Here is a 12497-nt window from a genome sequence, read left to right as displayed (position 1 = left end):
CATTTGGCCTTTCCTCTCTGTATAAAAGACGTTTGAAAATCTTGTTCCGGGCTCGGGATTCAAACAGAAAGCTCCCGAGTCCGGCCGGCCGTCAATAAACCATTTTTCCTTCTCAAAATCATTCCTGAGTCCTGGCCTCTCTATACTCAAATAATTGAACTTCTCTTAAATTCCACAACATTAATGGCGACCACGAAGGGACAAAAATGAAGGCCAGAGACGGTAGCATTTTGCTGCCCCTTCCAAATCCCCGAGGAAGCCGGGAGGACTCGGGTGAACCCCAAATCTGGGCGCCCCTGGATTAAATTTAATCCAGAAAAGATGTGGGCTCCACCAGAATCTTCCCGACAAAATCAAGGGGCAATGGAAGGTCTGAAGAGAAGGATTCTGGGAACGAAAAAGAGCTCCGAACAGGGAAGAAGGTAAGACTCCCCGGGTGAGCAGAGTCTGGAAGGCCCTAGCTTTAATTGCTAGGAAGGGGAGGCTGATCACCTCCCGAGAGAACCCTAGTAGCCCCAGAAGGCTGGGGGGAAGCCGTTCTCTCTAGGCTTGGGAAAAGGAGGAAAACCGGGGAAAAGCCCTGGTGTTTTGGGTTTGTCTAACTGCATGTTAGAATCTGGTACTGGTCTTATATCCACTAAAGGAGTGGAGTCTCGATTTTAATAGGAAGGGTATTTATAGGTTCGAGTCCTAATATCCTGGAAATTGGTCTAGATTAAGGAAAACAAAACTTGGTTACAGGAAAATGGATCGGCTTTTCTGGTGGAGCTTGGTCTGGGTGTAAAGTTTAACCAGTGGAAAAGTCTAGCTGAAATCTTTTGTTATGGTGCTAATTTGTGAATGAATTTGCTTTATACCAAATGTTAAGTGTTCTGAGGTTTGTGATAGCTGTGGGGGCAGCCGTGGTGAAAATAAATATATAAACTTGTGAGTCAGATTAGTGACCTTTGTGCTTCTGTCTGTGTCAGCTCAAGGCTAGTGTTGGAGTTGTGTCCTTATGTAGAGTAGAATTACAGCTGAGCTGGAGCCCTCCCTTGCCATTGGCAAGGGGGTGAAATGATTCTGGGGCAAAAGCTGAGGAGTCTAGATGTTTGTGCATGTTCTGGTGTCTTGTCTCTGGTCTGGCCCTTTGCCGGGGCTTGGAGGCCATCTGTGTCCGCGCCAAGCACCCAAGTCTGTTGGGAATGTCCCAGTCAGGGCGGCTGGGTTCCTGGGAGAGTTGCCAAATTTGAGTAGGTTCTGTCTGCCCATTTTGGCTGAAAGCTGGAAAGGGGGGAGCGGCTTGCCCCTTTCCAGTGAGTCCACCCTTCTATTCATAAGCCGCATTCCTGTTTGTTGTGCACCCGACTGCCTGGAAGTGGGGGAAGTGAAGGAGGTGAAAAGCAGAATCAGAATAAATGCAGTAAAGTTCCCTCCTTAGGGTGTCAAAGCCAAAATACGTTTGCATTCTGCTCAGGTTCTTAGAAGGTATTGTAGTAACCTTAAGTAAGAGAATGTTCTGTGAAGGTAAAATTTGTGTTAAGGGTATAAATATAAAAGTTTTACAAAGCATTGTTTAAGGTATTTAAGTGGCTAATTGCAGAAGGTCATTATTTAACAAAACTGAATTGATAATAATAATAATAAAAGGCAATTTTATAACAAACTTATTCGGCAGCCAATCTCCCCTGCCAACTTGCTTCCAAAAAAACTGTTTCTGGTATTACATGCTACTAAGTATTTAAAGTGAAGAAAAGTTCATTATTTTAACAAACTTGGTTAGTATTAATGGCAATTATATGTTGCAAGACGTTTGCCTGGTAACTTAGTATGTGGGATATATGGAGTGTGTTTTTATTGTTAAGGCAACAGAAGATGATTTTGTCCTAAGATAAAATGATTGATTATTGGAAAGAGTAGAGTGTGGGACAGAACCTGAATGAATACTGAAAGTGTAGAAGGTTTGTGGAAGGGAAATTTTTATGATTAAATAGAGTAAGATCAATATACAAAGAAAATATTTTATCAATAGCTTCTTGTGCTTTAACCTCATCATATCCTCAATGTTTGAAGAAGAGTCTTACCTCTTTTAAAAGAACATTTTATGTTCTAGAAATCAAATCCTGAAAAGTAGCCTTTTATTTCAAACTAACTGCAAGAGATTTATTCTTTCACTTTAAAGGAAAAATTAAAGTAATGGTTAAGTTCATTTAATATGTTATAAGTTGAATGAAAGGTATTTAAAGGTGTTATAAAATTAATAGGTTTTAAAAAATTAATAAAAACTGTAACTAAGAGTTAAAATCATTTATAAATGCATTTATATTGTAAAACAGTGGAAAGACAATAACTGAGATTATAGCTGGGTGAATTTAGCCTGAAACTATTATTTAAGTGTAAATTCTACACTAACCTTTCCTTTGTTTATGGTTGCTTCAGGCCTAACCTCGCCCTTTGCCTTTGCCTGTGGTTATTTCATAATTGAGAAGAGCTGGGACATCACTGTCTCCTCTTCTGGTATTAGTAACCCTTTCTCTCATGAATTCAAGTGTAAACTAAATAAATTGCTGCCTGATAGAATAAGGTTAAATGGCTACTGGAGTTTTATTATCTCCAAAATCAAAAAGGGGGGTGGAGGGGGAGAAGTCTCCTGCCTTGACGGTCAGTGTTCCTAAGAGTGGCAATTCATGAGAGAAAGCAGTCTGTCTCCCTGAGGCTTCAAATAGCCTCAGTAAATATATATAAAGTTAATCTTGTGGCTTATCCAAAATTCTGCTAATTTCAAAGTAAAATATAAAGTTCTAAAACAAAATGGTGCTAAGGCATTGAGAACATTTTGGTTATTACAATCCATTAAGTAAGAAAGAAAATTCTTGTGGTAAACTGCATGGTCATAGTGCAAATTAAGAAGAGTTTCAAAAGTCTTTGAAAAGTTTAAAGTAACTAAAGTCATGTTGTTGTGTCAAACTATTCATGTCTGCCTATTTGCTCAAATTGTTGAGGTTAAATATGCAGTTATATAAGTAATATGTATTTCTGGACCCCTAATTAATTAAGTTAAACAGTATATAAAATAATGCAAATTACAAGTAATATCAATGAGTTGTGTTTGTGTCTAACTCTTTGTGTCTGCCCATTTTTAAAAAAAAGCTCAATGTATGTCTTCATACATCAGGATAATATCAAATTAACAAATAAAATTCTTAAAAGAGGTCTATTCAAATTGTTAAAAATTAAATATGCAGTTATATTTATAAATATTCTTAAAGCCCAAATTGAACTAAGCAGGATGAAAAAGTCATAGAAATCTGATTATGGAAACAATTGGGAAAGGGCCTCCTCTTTGCAAGAGCTTTTAAGGCAAGACTAGGTGTGGCAGATTAAACCTATCTACTAGGCTAGGGAATTAAGAATCAGTTTGCCTGGTAATTTCCCAGTTTAAACCTTTGTCAGCCATAAATTGGAAAAAAAAAAAACAAAAAACAAAACAAAGATTAGGTTAATTTTCACAGAAGAAAAATGTTGATGTAACCCGGCGGCCTGCTGCCTCAGTCTCCCACTCCCGGGTTGGACAGCAGTGGAGGAGACCAGTTTAGGCCAGTCCTATGGGCAGTGGAAGGATGCCCAAGAAGGAGCTAACTAAGTCGGTGCCATTTCAGCACTAAATTCTATTCCTTATTTGACAAAGGGGGGGAGCAGGTAAAAACTAAAATGGTTGGAATGTGATAGAAGAAGCAGTTAAATCAAACTTTTGCGTGGGAAAGTTAAATCTCAGATAAGCTGTAACTTCTGAAGTATCCAATCTATGGAAAAACAGGAAGAGCTTGCATGCTAGGCTTAGGGGTATAAATTGCGTCATTTTTCTTTGTTCGGGGCACCAGCCATATCTGGCTCTGCACCCCTTCTTGCAAGATTGAGAATAAAGTATTTTCTTCTCCACAATCTGGTGAGCCTTATTTTCTTCCAGAAGATTTCTTTCCAACAAAATAAGGTAATTAGTGGCTCTATTAACAAATTTCAGTAAGTAAAGGAAAGTCCATAAAAACTATGGAGAGATCTTTCCTGGGTTATGATTTTAAAAAATTAAGTAATTGTGTAATGTGTTTTGAAACCTGGAAGTCAGTATGCATGTGTTTTAAAACCTGGTAGTCAGTTATGCTTTTAAATTAATAATTTTCATAACTTAAAGAAAAGAAGTTTTTAGCTTCCTGTAAGGGAAAAAGAGAACATTCCTTGCATAAACTATTATGGTTTCAATTTTATTTAACTTGAGTGTAATCTCCCATAGTTAATTTATAAACTAAATTAACATATGTACAAAATCTTTACAGTAATGAAAATGGTAAGTGAAAATTGTAAGTTCACATTGGTGAAATTAGGCTAAAGGGAAAAGATTGTAGATATGCTCTCTTAAATAAAGAGTAAATTTCTTTCATTGGTAATTGTAATTTAGTAAGTTTATTTAAACATGAGGTGTCTAGTCAATGCGGTTATAGTCAATTATAAAGAGTTTGTAAAACATCTTCCAAACTGAAAATGTTTAAATAATTCTAGTTGTAGAAGTCATTGTTAACTAAAGAAACTTAGATTGGTATTGGTAGCAGAAATAACTTCATGATAATAAACCTGTCTGAAGGCCACTGCAAAATACACATTTAAGTAAATGGTAATAAAAAGTTGTCTTGATTCTATTGGAAATATTCTGTTTTCATTCTAACAATGAAAAGTATTTTTCCTCTATTACTAAAGTAAAGTACCTACTGTTATCTTCATAGTAAAATTGTGTAAGTAAATAGTCATTTGATATATGTATTGCGTTAAGTTGTTTAAAATATATATAAAACAAGGAATAAACTTTAACATTGTCAAACTCTTGTGCATTCGAACCAGGCCTTGTATACATTACAGGTGGCCTCTCCATGTGAGTTATTGGCTAGGCTGGTCACTGACCCCTCAATTAAAAATATGTGCTATATCAGTCTCTGGTTCTGCTCCTGAAGTTGATGGAAACTATATTGCAGTTTCAAGCTCCTGCAGCCAATAATGACTCGGTACAGCCAAGTGTACAATGGATATCGCCTCCAGACTGGCACTGTTCCATGGTGCCAGAGAGCACTATGCACCAGGCTAGTAGAATACTGGAAAATCTCTGGAATACTGGAAGGATGCTGCAACTTGCTCACTGCGTTGAAGAACATGCTGAGTGGAGCCATGATACCAGGAGACTGTAAGTAAAACTTGAGCACAATTGGCATTATGGCCTGCTCTCATGGAGAGATAACATGTAAAGTATTACAAACCTGAAACTCAAAACTAATAATGGCAACTCTGAATCCTTATGCATTAAGTAATACATTAGTTAATATTAAGTGCTGTACTTTTATCCTGTACTAAATATATGCCTAATAATTGTAATGTTATCTTTTCTATTTTGGATCAAGTGCAGAAGTATATTAGACATGTTAAATTCCTGGTAAAATCATTTTCTAAACAGTTAATAACATGTCTATAGAATAAGGTGGCAGTCTCAGCCAGTCTCAGTTAGCAAAAGTGAGGCTTGCTTGCTGATGGTGAGTCACCTATTGAACAAGTCAAAATTGCTAGAAATTGTACAATGAAAACCAAGGTGTAAAAATCTTTATTCTGTAGTTCTGATCACTCCCACAGGTGAAAACTAAGAGTATTTCCAAATTAATGTTCTAATCCTGAGTGAAGCCAGTTGCCCAAGGAGTGCCAGTTCACCAGGAGCATCTGACAGAGCGAATGAGTGTCAATCATTGAACAGCTTGGAATGTGTCTTCAGACAAAGCTAAGTGTCTGTTGCAATTTCTCTCTAAAGATGGATAACTTAAAAAAGAATATATATGCTGTTCCCACCAGCTTTTAAGGAATGCCATCTTTATAGGCATCTAATCTTGTCTATCTCTGTAATCCAATGTGTCCTCTTTTAAAAACGGGTATTCCAAATTTTTAATTAAGTTTGTTTCTTTCAGAGTGAACATCTTATTAACCATATGAAAACTTCATCCAACTTCGTACAGAATGCCAGATCCATCTTCCTCCAGTTAGAATAAATTAAAGAGTTTTTACACCTTATTAGGCAATGACTACAGCCCATGGCCAGCAGGAAGCAGTTACAGAAAAGAGATCATCTCCCTTCAGCACCCCTTTTAAATTAAAGGTTTAAACTCTTTAAGAGTAAAATAAAAGTAATAGATGGATCTGGAACCTGACTGGAAATCCACGTGAGTGCCAGTGGCAGCAGAATAACTGCGGGAGGCCCCTGCCCAAGATTCTGCTGTCCAGAATGAAAAGTTCTAAACTTCTAAAAACGGTCCTTGATGCTGTACTAAAGACTGATAAATAATCAGTCAAGACAACAAACAGTCATCCACCTCATAGCTACAACAATAATTATGCCAAAGCTTAGCAAGTAAACTTTGACAAAGGGGGGGAATGATGTGGGCTATGGGTGGAAGGCTCTTTGTCTCTTCAGAGATAACTAAGTTGTTTGACTTGTGGGTGTGAAACGGTAAGAGGCTGCAGTCCTGCTCTTAGGGACCAGCAGGCTCCAGTCCCAGGAAATGTTTAACAAAGCAAGGGCTATAAACTTTAAGTATTTAGGGGAAATGCAAAAACCAAGGCTTATCTAAAATGTCTGGAGTCCTTGCTAAAAGCTTACCTAAGATGTGAAAGAGATATATGCTAATTGAAGCCTATTGAGAACTGAAACAAAGGGACCATTTGGCCTTTCCTCTCTGTTTAAAAGACGTTTGAAAATCTTGTTCCGGGCTCGGGATTCAAACAGAAAGCTCCCGAGTCCGGCCGGCCGTCAATAAACCATTTTTCCTTCTCAAAATCATTCCTGAGTCCTGGCCTCTCTATACTCAAATAATTGAACTTCTCTTAAATTCCACAACAATTTAAACATTCTCAGTATATTCTAGTCAACTATGGAAAAACGAAGGAGAAATTGATTTTCCTTCAGGTTCCCACCCCAGGACTTGATCTAAGGGCAGAGTTGAAATTAAACAAAAATCATTAACAAAAAATCATTCATGTTGTTTCTCATCTGTTCATTTTGCTACCAATGCCCATCTTCTTTTAGAACACAATCTTTGTGAGCTCCCTCAGCTTTCATTTTGTATTAATGCTACAGAGACATAGAAGCACATGACTATTATAGCTATATGGTATACTACTTTGGTTAGTATAAACAACTCATTGTTTTTGTAATCTTCTCAAAATATTTTGTTAATGTTGACATTTCTGCTTTTTTATGTTCATGTTTACTTGACAAACCTTTGTTCATTCTTCTATTTTTTAATATTTTTCAGAATTCTTAATTAGATACATGTCTTCTAGATAGAATACATTTCTTTAATCTTTAAGCCAAACCAGAAAAATCACTTTATTTTCTTTGGGGGGATGGGGGGTGGTGAGTTCAAATGTATTATACTTATTGATATATAGCAATGCTCATTGTACTCGTTTTCTATTACTGAGTAACAAATTACTACAAACATAGTGGTTAAAACAATACAAGCTCACAATTCTGTAGGTCAAAATTGAGGTGTGGAGTGACTGGATTCTCTGCACAGGTGTTCAGCTGGCTGTGTTCTTTTCTGAAGCTTGGACCTCAAACTGATTCAGGTTTGTTGGCAAAATTCAGTTCCTTGCTGACTAGCTGCAGGAGTCTGCTTTCAGTAGGTAGAGGCCACTCTCAGTTCCTTACCACTGGCCCACTCATTCTCCAAAGACAGAAATGGAGAATTTCCTGTACGTCTTTCTCCAGAAAGAGGGCTCATTTGATTAATTTAGATGTCCAGTGTTATTAGTCAACCAAAGGAGTGCTGATACAAAATACCAAAAATCTGTTGGTTTTTATAAAGGGTCTTTATTTGGCATAGGAGCTTACAGTTACCAGACCATAAAGCATAAGTTACTTCCCTCATCAAAGTCTTTTGCCACGTGTTGGAGCAAGATAGCTGCCGGTGTCTGCCAAGGTTCCTGGATTCCTCTCTTCCCAGGGCTTGATTTTCTTTCCACACAGCCGAGCTCCTCTGTATGTTTACTTCCTGGGGCTCCAGCTCAAAACTCCAGCACCAAAACTCCAACAACAAAAACCCCAACTCTCTTCTTTTATCTCTGAGCCCCCACCCATCAAGGGGCACAATTAAAGCCCTAATCATAATTTAATTAAGTAAATGTGAAACTTCAGACAGACCAGTTTACAAACATCATCCAATATCTCTTTTTGGAATTCATAACTATATCAAAATGCTACACCCAGTGAGGATAATTTCCCTTTCTTAAGGTCAACTGTGCCATGTAACATACTCTAATCATGGGAGTGACTATCCCCTTATACTCAGAAATCTTATCCATCCTCAAGGGAAGTAGATTATATAGAGTGTACATACAAGGGTGTAGGAATCTTGGGGTCATCTTAGAATTCCGCCTACCACACTTGTCTTTAATTTTGTCATCTTGCTTTTCAATTTATGTGGGCCTGCCACTTTTTTCATTTACTCAAGGAATTTTACTTTGCAAGTCAAAAGTTAGAGATAGTTAGGGTAGTGGTTAAAAATGTGATGGTCAAGAGCATCTCTCCTAACCCACTACTTGAATTCAAATCACAACTTTTATTGTGTATAGGAATTGTGACTATTATTTAACCTGTCCTTGCATCAGTGTCTCATCGGTAATACCAGGATAATATCTTTTATTTCCTAGGACTATTTTAAGGATTAAGTGAGTTAATATGCACAAGAACAAAGAACAGAGGCCAGGAGAATAGTTCAGTATGTGGTAGCCATTAGTATTTATTTTTCATATTTTCTTGTAGGATTCATATTATGTTTTAAAATCTACTAGATTTCAACTATATGTTGAAGCTATATTTCTCTTGTTACCCATGCAAACTCTGATGAATTTAGCATGCACTTACTACATGTATGTTCAAGTCTTTATTAATATTCCTTTTTTTAGGATGCCTCTATAATCAGCTAACCAAAAATTGAGAAATGAAAGAGCCCACCATGTTGATCTTTGTCGAAAGATGATTTAAAGGAAGAAAGAAACAAGCTCCTGAATAAGAGAGGACTAAGTGTAGTTTAGGAAAACAGCAAATGTGTCATTGTGACTAGAGAGTGAACAAAGAGGGTGTGGTAAGAGACAAGATCAGAGGGATATCTTGTTGGACCACATCATTTAGGGTTTGTAAACCATGGCAAAGACTTTGGTTTTCACTCTGATTTTATGGGAGATGTATAAGCAGAGACATAAAATGATCTGACTTGTGCTTTAAAAAGTTGACTGTGCCACTTTGGGGAGAATATACTGCATTGATGCAAAAGTAGAATGAGAGAGACCATGATTTGAAATGGATGAGATGGTAGCTTGGGCAAGGATGGTAGTAGTGTTGGTAATTAGTAGCAGATTCTGGAAATATTTTGAAGAAAAGGTTGTAAGTATATGTTGTTGTTTGGATATAGACATGAGGGAAAGACAAAGGTCACTTGTGACTCTAAATATTTTGATATGAGCAACTAGAAAAAAAATGTAATTGTTATTTATTAAAATATTGAAGAATGTTGGAGGAAAAGATATGGGGATATTAAGAGTTCAGTTTTGGCAGCAGACTTGGCCCAGTGGTTAGGGCGTCGGTCTACCACATGGGAGGTCCGCGGTTCCAACCCCGGGCCTCCTTGACCCATGTGGAGCTGGCCCATGTGCAGTGCTAATGCACGCAAGGAGTGCCCTGCCACACAGGAGTGTCCCCCGCGTAGGGGAACTCCACGCGCAAGGAGTGCACCCCATAAGGAGAGCCGTCCAACGTGAAAGAAAGTCCAGTGAATTAGTAGGAGATTTGACTTTAGATAAGAGCATCAACAATTCATTCTTTTTAACAGAAGAAGTATGGTATTTAGGTATAGGAATTTTGCCTGGGTCAGTATAACATGGACAATTTTTTTTTTCCAGTGTAACTTCTTGCCTTTCTATGTGTAATAACTATGACAATAATAGTTAGACCCTTATTCCTTCAACTGGAACTGAGAGGAAATAAAGAGATAAAGCTCTCCACTTGTCAGTGGTTAGAGGCTAAGAGAGTGGGTGGCTGAAGAGGAAGGTGGGCGAAGGCTGTACCACCGTCATAGTGTATAATACCGAGGTGCATGTTTCTTGTTTTGGTAATACATTAAAACCTAAACAAAAACTTCAAGATTTCCTCCATTAAATGCAAACACTGAAAATGGTTTCAAAATTGCTCTTGTTTTATATAAGGTTATTATCTCATTCCAAATAAGTTCTTCTTATGGAAAATGTCTTATGTATTTCAAGAGTTTTGCATAGACATCAGTTATAATATACAATGCTCCATGATAAGTTTGAGCTCTATTTTGATGGACTGAATGATGCTATGAGGAAACTAGAGTGAGATACATAGGTTGAAAATATATATCTGAACTTAAATTATAAATTGCTATATTTATAATTAAATACTATGAGTGATTGTGGATAAGTTCATCCCACCCTCACCTCTGAGTAAAAGTAGAGAGGTATATTTTCCTGGTAAGATATGTAAGGAAAAAAAAACTCATTTAGAGTTTTAGAATGAAATGATTGCTATCATATATGAAACAAATATTTATAACTATTATTGACAAGCATGCAAAGAATTTATTGATGAGCATTTGAGTCTGAGGAATTAGAGGAACCGATAGAGCCTTAATTGGGACTGGAGAAAACCAGCAAAGTGCTAGTTGTATTTGGGTAAACACCCCATAACTCTTTCAGGTATGTTGGGCACATGTAAGAGTTTTCAATGTAACAGAAACATCTGAACACATGCAGCTAAAGGCGTTTAACAAGACTGATCCAACTCAACAAGCTATGCAATTTTAACAGACTACCTGAATATCATAACCTTTATGTGTTTCTAAAACTGCCTTTGTGGACATTCCCTCCATTTGAACCCAAATTATACACTGTCTATACTGAAGAGAATTTTCAAAAGAAAAAATAGAAATGTTGATGATTTATACCATTGAAATAAAATAAGATCTTTTTTGGGTTAACTTGACAAATGTTAAAAATATTGGTCTTATTCTCTGTTGGAAAGGATATGGAAAAAGACACTATCATTTAGTCTTGAATAGAGTTTAAATTTATACAACATTTTTGAAGAGCAGTATGGCAATACATGCTAAAATTGTAAATATGTCCTAAATTACATTTCTAGGAATTTATCAAACAAAACTCTTTCATAAGTGTGCAAAGGTAAGTGTTCACGGATAATTTAGTGAATGATTATTTATACCAGGGAACGCTGGTACATCTATCAATATATCCATCAATATAAGATTAACAGTTAAAGAATATGTATTAGTTCAGAAAAAAGTCAGACAAATGTAGTTATAGATTCCATTTAAGATAATGAATAGAAGTGGTAAACCAAGGAGGGTGGAGGGTGGGAGCCATCTGCCTTGGTTGCAGGCAATATAAGTAATGAAAATTGTAGAGAACTTCAAAGCAATAATATAAACAACTGAAAGTCAGTCTGCTTTTTATTATTACCATAAGCAGGTAATTTAAATGTTGTGAATTTAAACATCTGTACTGGGGATAGGTGGCTCTTATACCTTGACCACTGTCCTGCCTTGGTTATCTAACTGTTGAAAGATAGTGAGAGAAGAGAGAGAAAGAGAGAGAGAGAGGGAGAGAGGAGAGGGAAAGGGAGAGGAAGAGGGAGACAGAGTAGGGAGTGGTCCTATGTTTTTCAAATGTGGGCCTAATGTAGGTTTTGTGATAGTTTAAATAACTTTTTATGCCATACTATAGGACTGGGATTTCTAGCCTATAAATCAGGGGTTGGCAAACAATGACAAATATGGAATATGTGTTTTTGTAAATAAAGTTTTATTGAAACACAGCTACACATTCTTTTTATGCATCAACTATGGCTGCTTTCACCTTACAGAGGTAGAGTTGATACTCTGCATGCACAAAACCTAAAATATTAACTACCTGGCCCTTTGCAGAAAAAGTTTATGGACCCTTGCTATAAGTAATAGAAAATTTTAATTATATTCAAGTACAATTATTTCCTATTTTGTTTGCATTAATTGACTCAATTGTTGACTTACATATAAAGACCACTTTTGTCCCTAGCAGTTAATATTATATCATAAATGTTGGGTTTTAATTCCTAGTTTACATATTTTAGCACTTTTGTGTGATTTAGAAGCAATCAGAAGGAATAAGCTGCCCTCCTTCTAACTAAATAATTGAGTATTTTTGATTCTATAAATTGCCCTTGTTTATAGAGGAATATTGAATCCTTTGGGTTTCCACATCCTGCCTCTTTAGAAATAACATGAAATATAAAATGTAAAAAAGTACTTTATTTCTGCCTCTTTCCGTAAATCTGTGTAGATGAATAGTGACCCTATTGCTTACATAGTTTTGTGAAGCTATCTTACCCACCCCTTCAATATAGTGTTCATTATTTATGG

The sequence above is a fragment of the Dasypus novemcinctus genome, chromosome 5 (assembly GCF_030445035.2).
Source record: "Dasypus novemcinctus isolate mDasNov1 chromosome 5, mDasNov1.1.hap2, whole genome shotgun sequence".
Lineage (NCBI taxonomy): Eukaryota > Metazoa > Chordata > Mammalia > Cingulata > Dasypodidae > Dasypus > Dasypus novemcinctus.
Note: the sequence above shows the minus strand (reverse complement) of the source record.